We start from the raw sequence: 7767 nt of genomic DNA, 5'->3' as shown, positions 1-7767 counted from the left end.
AAGTAAACCCCGACAGTGACGTTGTTAGTCATAATGATAATGATGATAACATTACTAATAATCAATATTGATAATGATAGTTGATGAGAACGTCAACAGTAATAATGATTATGCCAAAACAAGTAGTAGTGGTATTGATGATGGTGATGATTATGATCACATATGATTTTTTGTCATCACTAGTATTATCATTACTACTAATATTAAGGTTACAATGATGTTTATGATAGAATTGTTTGTGATAAATGCAATGCACATTATGCATTTTTGACCAACTAGAAGGTGACGTTAAGGTCCTTAAGGGAAATTCCTGACCAATTAAAAGTTACTCTAAAAAGAAAAGATACAATTTAACAAGCAGGGCACTGACAATTTTATCAATATCGGACAGAATTTAGGAAGGATATGAAATATGTGAAGATATGCTAATTTTTGCAAGACAACTATGGAACATCTTATATATGAGTATAAAAATTAGTGAGCAAATGTTGTCATCTTACAATAGTCCATTGCTAGTGTACAAAAAAAATGACGACAATTCAACTTTCTGCTGGAAAAGTGTTTAAAAAAAAGATAATTATTATTCCCGGCTGAATAACTACAAAATAGGATTTGAGACTTGGAAATGATTTCATTTCAACAAAAAATTCCAATTCCATTCTCAGAAATTCCACGATTTTATTAAAAAAATTGTAACGTCAAAATGTGAGGCGATGATATCATCAAATCACTCATTTGCATATTCTCAAGGACCGTTCTAGAAGTATTTTGAAAAAAATACCGAAACTTCACAATTTCAACATTTCTCAATGATTATCTGACTTTGATCATATTTTCACTGTTTTACTCTCCCTTGTCGGACTAACTTTTAGATGGTCTGGAATATTCTCCTTTAAATCAGCTCTGTTAAACTTGTTCATCAAGTAACCTTTTACAGCTCACTTGGGTATCAAGTGTGTAGCTGCTAGTAGGGTTTCCAGCTGGACAAAGGCAGATTCGTCAATTGTTGCAAAGTTCGAAGAAAATGGTTATAAAGCAGGGAGATAAACACAAACCACAGCTGTGTTATCAGTGCTAACAGTTTGGTTTTATGAATAGGGTATGTTTGTGTGCGTGTGTCTGTGTGTGTGTCTGTGTGTGTGTGAGTAATATGGTGTTTGTATGTTTGTGCTTGCTGTTTCAACAGTAAGCGGTAAAGATAAACCGTTGCCTCGGAAATGTGTCAACGTTAAGTGCTTATGGTTAGGTGACAAGCAGGGGTTAAAAGCAAACAGTGACATTGATTGAGTGAAGAGAAGCAAACGGGCAGGTCATTGGCCTTGTAAATGAGCCGGAGAGAACACAAGTATTTTGTTAGTCAAGAGGTATAAGCTCCAATATTCTCAAACACCTCACAGCAAAGCCAAAAAAAAAAAAAAAAAAAACGGTTGCTCCTCCTACTACGATATGTTTCTCACAGAGCATGCAGAGTATTGCGCGTTTGGTTGAATTCAAAGGGTCTTGCCCGTATGAAGATCGATTGAACCAAAGATTCTATAGGGTCTTTGATTGAGCGAGTACGTTTTTGAGCTTCAAGAAGATTGTTATGACGGTACACTTTTTATGACAGTAACATACCAGAAAGGTCATCAAGGTAGTAACGTACCATATCTCTCTCAGCAACATGTTCGTCCGTTTTTTAACTTTTCCATCTTGCTACAGCCAGTTTCCGCGGCTTTTTCTTTAAAACGTATCGTTTAATGTTTATCCAGGTGAGGGGTGAATAAACCGTTTGCTTTGAGTGCCAAGTGTTTTGAAAAAAAAAAAACCAAACAAACTTAGGAAAGACAGTTGCACACAACCAAAGTACCAACTCTCGAACGATGTAGGGTTTTCTGTGCCAGTTGGTGTTCAAGTATATCCCAGATATATAGTGTGTATAGCGTTTAAAAAAAAAGAATGTTGCCAGTGAGTTTCCTCCTAGTTAATATAAAAAAAAATTGTTCTTTTGATCTTTTCATAACGTGATTTGAATACAATGAAAGGCAATGAAGCAATGAGATGTGATATCTTGCGATGTTTATACACCAACAAATATAAAGTAAAATTCCTGTGACTTAATAAGCAAATCATTTATGTCATGTGCCCTCGTTAGGAAGGGACAAATCATTTATCGGACAAGCCTTGGGCGTGGTCTTTTCTTATTTGTTTGTTTAACTGTCAGCCGTTGTTATGTATTGTTATGATTTGTATATTACAAATGATTAACAAAATGAAATATCAAATGCATATTTCGTATTTGTATCACCTTTTGTTGGATGGAAATGGTTGGATTGAAAGCATATTTGAATTGAATGTAAAATGAGATTTGTGCCTGAGAAGGTACGAAGGACAGTTTTCGTCAACTGATGAAAGTTTGCTGATTTCGACAGTATAAGGATTTTTTTCCCCCAGAGTATACAAGATACATGCATCGTCACGAGTACAGAGAGAGTGCAAACAGCTAAGTTTCCCAATTTGGGAGTCTTGTGAGTATTGCAAAGACCCCGTGATCTTTCCGTCCTGTGGAGAAAAAAGAAAGAAAGAAAGTGATAATCCTGGCCATTTCGTCTAAAGATGCGCAAACCTTATTTCTCGTCTGTCGCGTGTCACGTACATCCGGTGGAGTAAGACGCAGCAATGATCTAGGACAGTATAAGATAGATCCTTACTGACCTTCCACAATAAGCCCTACAGACTTCGTCATCAATGGAATGAAAACCAAAAACAGGTTGAGGAGGCGATTTCAGAAGGGACATTAGTTCAAAAGGGCGTTCTTTACATCGTCGTCTTTCTCTCTGCCTTTAAAGAGCATCATCATGTGTACTACAGTGACTTCCCATGTTAAGATCTATATGCACATGACAGAGCATCATTGAGGTGTTAGGGAAAAATGGCAAAGGTCCGCGATCAATGTAATAGTGATATTTGATGGGGTTTCATTTTTCTCCTTGTTGTTCAGAAGACCAACAGATGGTGAAGCAAACATTGTGCTCTAAACATTTCCAGGGTTTATTTACATCACCCCCCCCCCCAAAAAAAAAAACAAAACAAAACAAAACAAAACAAAACAAAACAAAACAAACAGAACAAAACAAGAAAGAGGGTAGATTGTTGCAGCGAGAAAACCGAAAACGTTTACTCAATCTCTCTCCTAGCATTATTGGAAAGCCGTCAAGTTGAGTCACACGAGCTATTCCGTAGGGAATTTTCCATGTACAGTAATGGAGCTGCAGTTTGGTAACTTGGAGGCTTGCAACAATCGTCTGTTATTCTTCGTCACCGATTCGTCATTCGCCAGTGAGGCAAAGAGGGATGTGAAGGTCACTATGATATCAGTGCGTGAAGTAAGATCGAAGTCATCTCACGTTTATAGCCTTTTCTTGCAATCTTCTACATCTTCTTTAGATTTCGTCCAAAGAAAACGATTTCACTTGGTATAAAAACATTACATGCGCCTTCAGCCTATAAAAAGAAATACATATAAGAGTATTTTACTTTCTTTCTGTGTGTCAATGACTTGCAACATCAACCCCGTCTAGCCATGTGTGTGTGTGTGTGTGGGTGTGTCTGCGTGTGTATGTTTTTGGGTGTAGAGTTTAAAGGACAAGTCAACCTTTATGTACATGTGGATTGAGTGAATGCAGCAATGTAGAACACGTGAGTGAAAGTTTGAGGAAAATCGGACAATTCATTCAAAAGTTACGTTATTCAAAATGTCACGTGCATAGAAAACGATATAAGGAAAATGTAAAGATTTATTTTTTGAAAGAAGTGCACATTTCCTCAATCTGCCACTGACATAGGGTAATATTACTCCCCCTGTCTTCTGAAAGAGGCTAAGTCAAGCGTTCTTTCAATATGCGAGAAAAATGAAAATATGTTGAATTTTCTTTATAATATTTTCTTTATATCGTTCTACACATGTGACATCACAAACTGTAGCAGTGAGTGGGCAGAAACTTCAGAAATTCATAACTTTTGATCGGATCGTCCCATTTTCCTCAAACTCTCACTTATGTGTTCTACTAATATTGCTGCATTTATTCAATTCACATGTCTATGAAGGTGAACTTGTCCTTTAACGTTGCGATGCATTACCACACACAATAAAGTCTTCAAGGCTAAAATTTGGGTAAAATTCCAATCCTGCAATGAGCGGCTACTATAGGCCCTATAACTTTCAAAACCGGTCTTTTGCACTGTATTCACTAGACATTCTGTTGATTTTTTTTCCAGAATTTTCTCTGATTTTTTTTTCTGTCCACCTAATTTCACCAAATCTAATTTATTCAATAAGGACATTCACTACTCTATAACCCCGATTGAAAAGAAGATGGAAAAAAATATATAGATTATACATAATTGTTCCAATAAAAATTGTTGCATTCACCGGTATACATTATCAGGCAAGATGATGCTGTCATCTCCTCACTCGCTCCTCCTCCACTGTTTTTTTTTTTAGATGATTTGACAACTTCAATTATTTCTCCCTTAAAGTCATTCCTGTAGATCACTGCAATACATGGATACAAAATATTATTGATTTCTGTTAGTTTCGACATTGATTGAACCTTTTTGATTGACGTGTACCCCAGTTCTTGATGTCAATTAACTTGAACCTGAAGAGAAACATTGTACTATAAAGGGGGTAACCCAACATCGGGGCGCTCCGTTGTACACAGTTATACTGTGGGAGCGCCCTGAGTCAACAGAGTAGTGTCTCTGTACGACAAAAATAAAAAACCTCACAAATCTAAGCACCTCTAAAAGTGCCGTATTTCACCAGCAAAAGGCTTACTTTTATGCTATACATACGTTTCGCATTTAATTCATACCCGTCGTACACTTGCTCATTTCCAGGCTGATCCCTTGGTTTTGAAAAGACGTTTTTCTACGAGTGCACCTCTATCCCCCCCCCCCCCCCCTCCCCGTCTCTTCCTCCGTTTTCGGAACGACCTATGCATGGCACTTTGCGCATTGGCCATATGAATATGAATATGCAATTTTTTTAACCTTTTCATAAGGCCCTTGTGGCGAGCGAACGGGGTTCGAGTGAAACGCTCCTAGCAGAGAACACCCAACACCCAACACCCAACACCCAACACCCAACACCCAGCACCCAACACCCAACACCCAACACCCAACACCCAACACCCAACACCCAACACCCAACCTTGGTAAAGCCATGGAGCTATTTCCTCGATAGAACTGATGATAGTATACAAGAAACGTGTCTAGATATATCTGAATTATAAGAGCAAGATCACAAAGGAGGTGAGTCGAACTTCAAACTTCGAACTTATCTGTTCAAACATTCAAAAAAGTTCAAACTTCTCCAGAACATCCAACAGCTAGATAGCGAGCTCTGCTGTACCGAGAGAGTCGGCGACCAACTGTCAGCACCGAAGACCCTCGTCAACATGTTGAGAAGACCAATCTCGATGCATTGCCAGAATCCGGATGCTTATTATGAACGAATTAGAGAATACAGCACATGTATCCCATTCAATAAGTTTAAGTGCATACCGCTGGTCATCCGAATCAGATGTTCCATTAAAAATGAATATTCAGAACGCCAATTAGATATGAATTTACTGTGTAATAGGCACGTTTACATTTACTATTACAGCACAGATATTGATGGCTCAATAAAAAGAAAGATCGTGCCTGGTATTGTACGTTGTGAAATGCAAATGCTGATTTTTTATGCTCTCAGATTTAACGTGGTTCACGACATCAGGCCATTTGCCGGTCACGATTTGATAATTCATTTTGCATATAAAAGATAAATTGCTTGTTCCAAAAAAAAAACTAGGAAAGAAATCATGGGTATGATGGGGGTCGTTAGTTCGGACGTGCCGGATTTTACCTTGGAATCAGTTGCCTCAAGCTAATCGTTATATTTCGAATGCTGACTGTTTTAAAAGTGCCCTCAAGACTCATCTGTTTATAACTGCTTTCCAGTATATCAGTATATAACTTCTTATTTCTCATTATTGTCGTTTAATGTTCTTACTTCCATGTACGTTATATTGTACTTGTAATGTTTTTTTTTTCACTCCGTAACTCATTCTTTCTCACCGCGCTTTGAGCACAATAGTCATGTGGAATTGGCGCATTAAGTAACCTGTATTATTTTTGCTAACGACAAGTGACAGATTAGCCCACTTTATACATTCAATAGTGTTGCCTTGATTGTACCCAGTAATTGAAGTTCTGCATTGATATGATTACCAATTGCCTTTAACTGGCAAGCAAACGCATTAATGTTCTAGGTACATCACATTAGTATACATGTATACAATCTATTGACGTAGAACGGCAAATAGCGTAGATCTTTGGCGTCGTATTTCCGGTGAAACACGACCTCTTGACCTCACTTCCTCTGGCATTCGTCAAAATCATTAGAATATTCTTTTTTCAGTTTTGGCACCGATAGACGGCAATGGGGGGGGGGGACAAACTCTAATAATTTACTCTTCGATTTCAGCCATTCTAGTAATATTTGTACTGTTCCTTCACTCTGCTACGGGAACTGTTTTTGTTTATATGTTAATGAGGATGTAATACTGTTTCCAAATTGATGTGAAGAAAACAAGGCCTACTGTGCCTAATTATATACAAAGAGATGAACAAACCTGAAGGTAAGCAAGATTGACCAACTCTTTTCATTACTTTTGCCGCGAAATTGCGAGAATATTAAGTGTATAAAATCTTCTGCAGATTCCCTGTATATTGCGAGCATACGCGTATGCTAAATAGACTACGTCCTTCTGTCCAGCGAGAGAAACATGAAGGCATTACTTTTAAAGTCATATATAATCTGATGCACTGTGGTATATAAGTAATACAATGTGTGTTTGATGTCTTCTGTAGCGCAGAGCGAATCGCCATATCCAGTTACAGCGCGCATCGAAAGTCTGGTAAACTAATAAACCTTGACGGAAACAAAACACATCAATGCCGAACAGTTCACTATCATCACATGGTACATTTTTTTTATAGATTTTTTAATGGAGTTAATTTGTACCGGAAAATGAGATAGCACATGACTCATAGAGACAAAGAAGAGAAGAACAGAATCAACGTTAATGAAAGCAGTGAGTGGAGAAAGTGAAATGTGTATACAATCATTGGTAACGTGAATATGAATATGTGAAAAGAAATCATATATATCTATAAACGTTGTGAATCATTGTTGATATATATGCATATGTACAAAGGCCTATATGTATAAATATATGTATGTTTGTAAATATAGATATATAAATGTACATAATTATGTATATATAGTCGTATATTTTTATACATATTAAATCTTTGTGCGTGTTTGTGTACATTTATATCATGAGACAATAGTGCTTTACCGAGACTTTATACAACCTGCAAGAACGAAAGGGAAACTGATCCTACCCCACGGGGGGGGGGGGGATAAGGGGTGGTTCTTTCAAAGTCTGTGGATTTTTCTTTTAATTCCTTTGTAATTCATCCATGCGCGAATCTTGAGTTTAATTCAATCTGTCAGCAGCGCGTCTCCAATGCGGAAAACAATTATTGGCTCCGGACTTCCTCCAAATTAACTCATATCTCGATCGAAAGGTAGATCGGCCCAGACATATAGAATGTTACATCTAGGGTGCAGACCTACCTGGAATTGGGTCAAAATATGAATTAGTTTTGCATTATACACCAAACACTGAAAAGCTCTGTTTCATTGCCATGTGTTTGCGAGTGTGTCTGTATGTT

Source organism: Diadema antillarum, unplaced genomic scaffold (assembly GCF_040938485.1).
Source record: "Diadema antillarum isolate AM-2024a unplaced genomic scaffold, OU_Dant_1.0 seq00001157_RagTag, whole genome shotgun sequence".
Classification (NCBI taxonomy): domain Eukaryota; kingdom Metazoa; phylum Echinodermata; class Echinoidea; order Diadematoida; family Diadematidae; genus Diadema; species Diadema antillarum.
The sequence above is the reverse complement of the archived record's forward strand: the minus strand, read 5'-3'. Positions refer to the sequence as shown.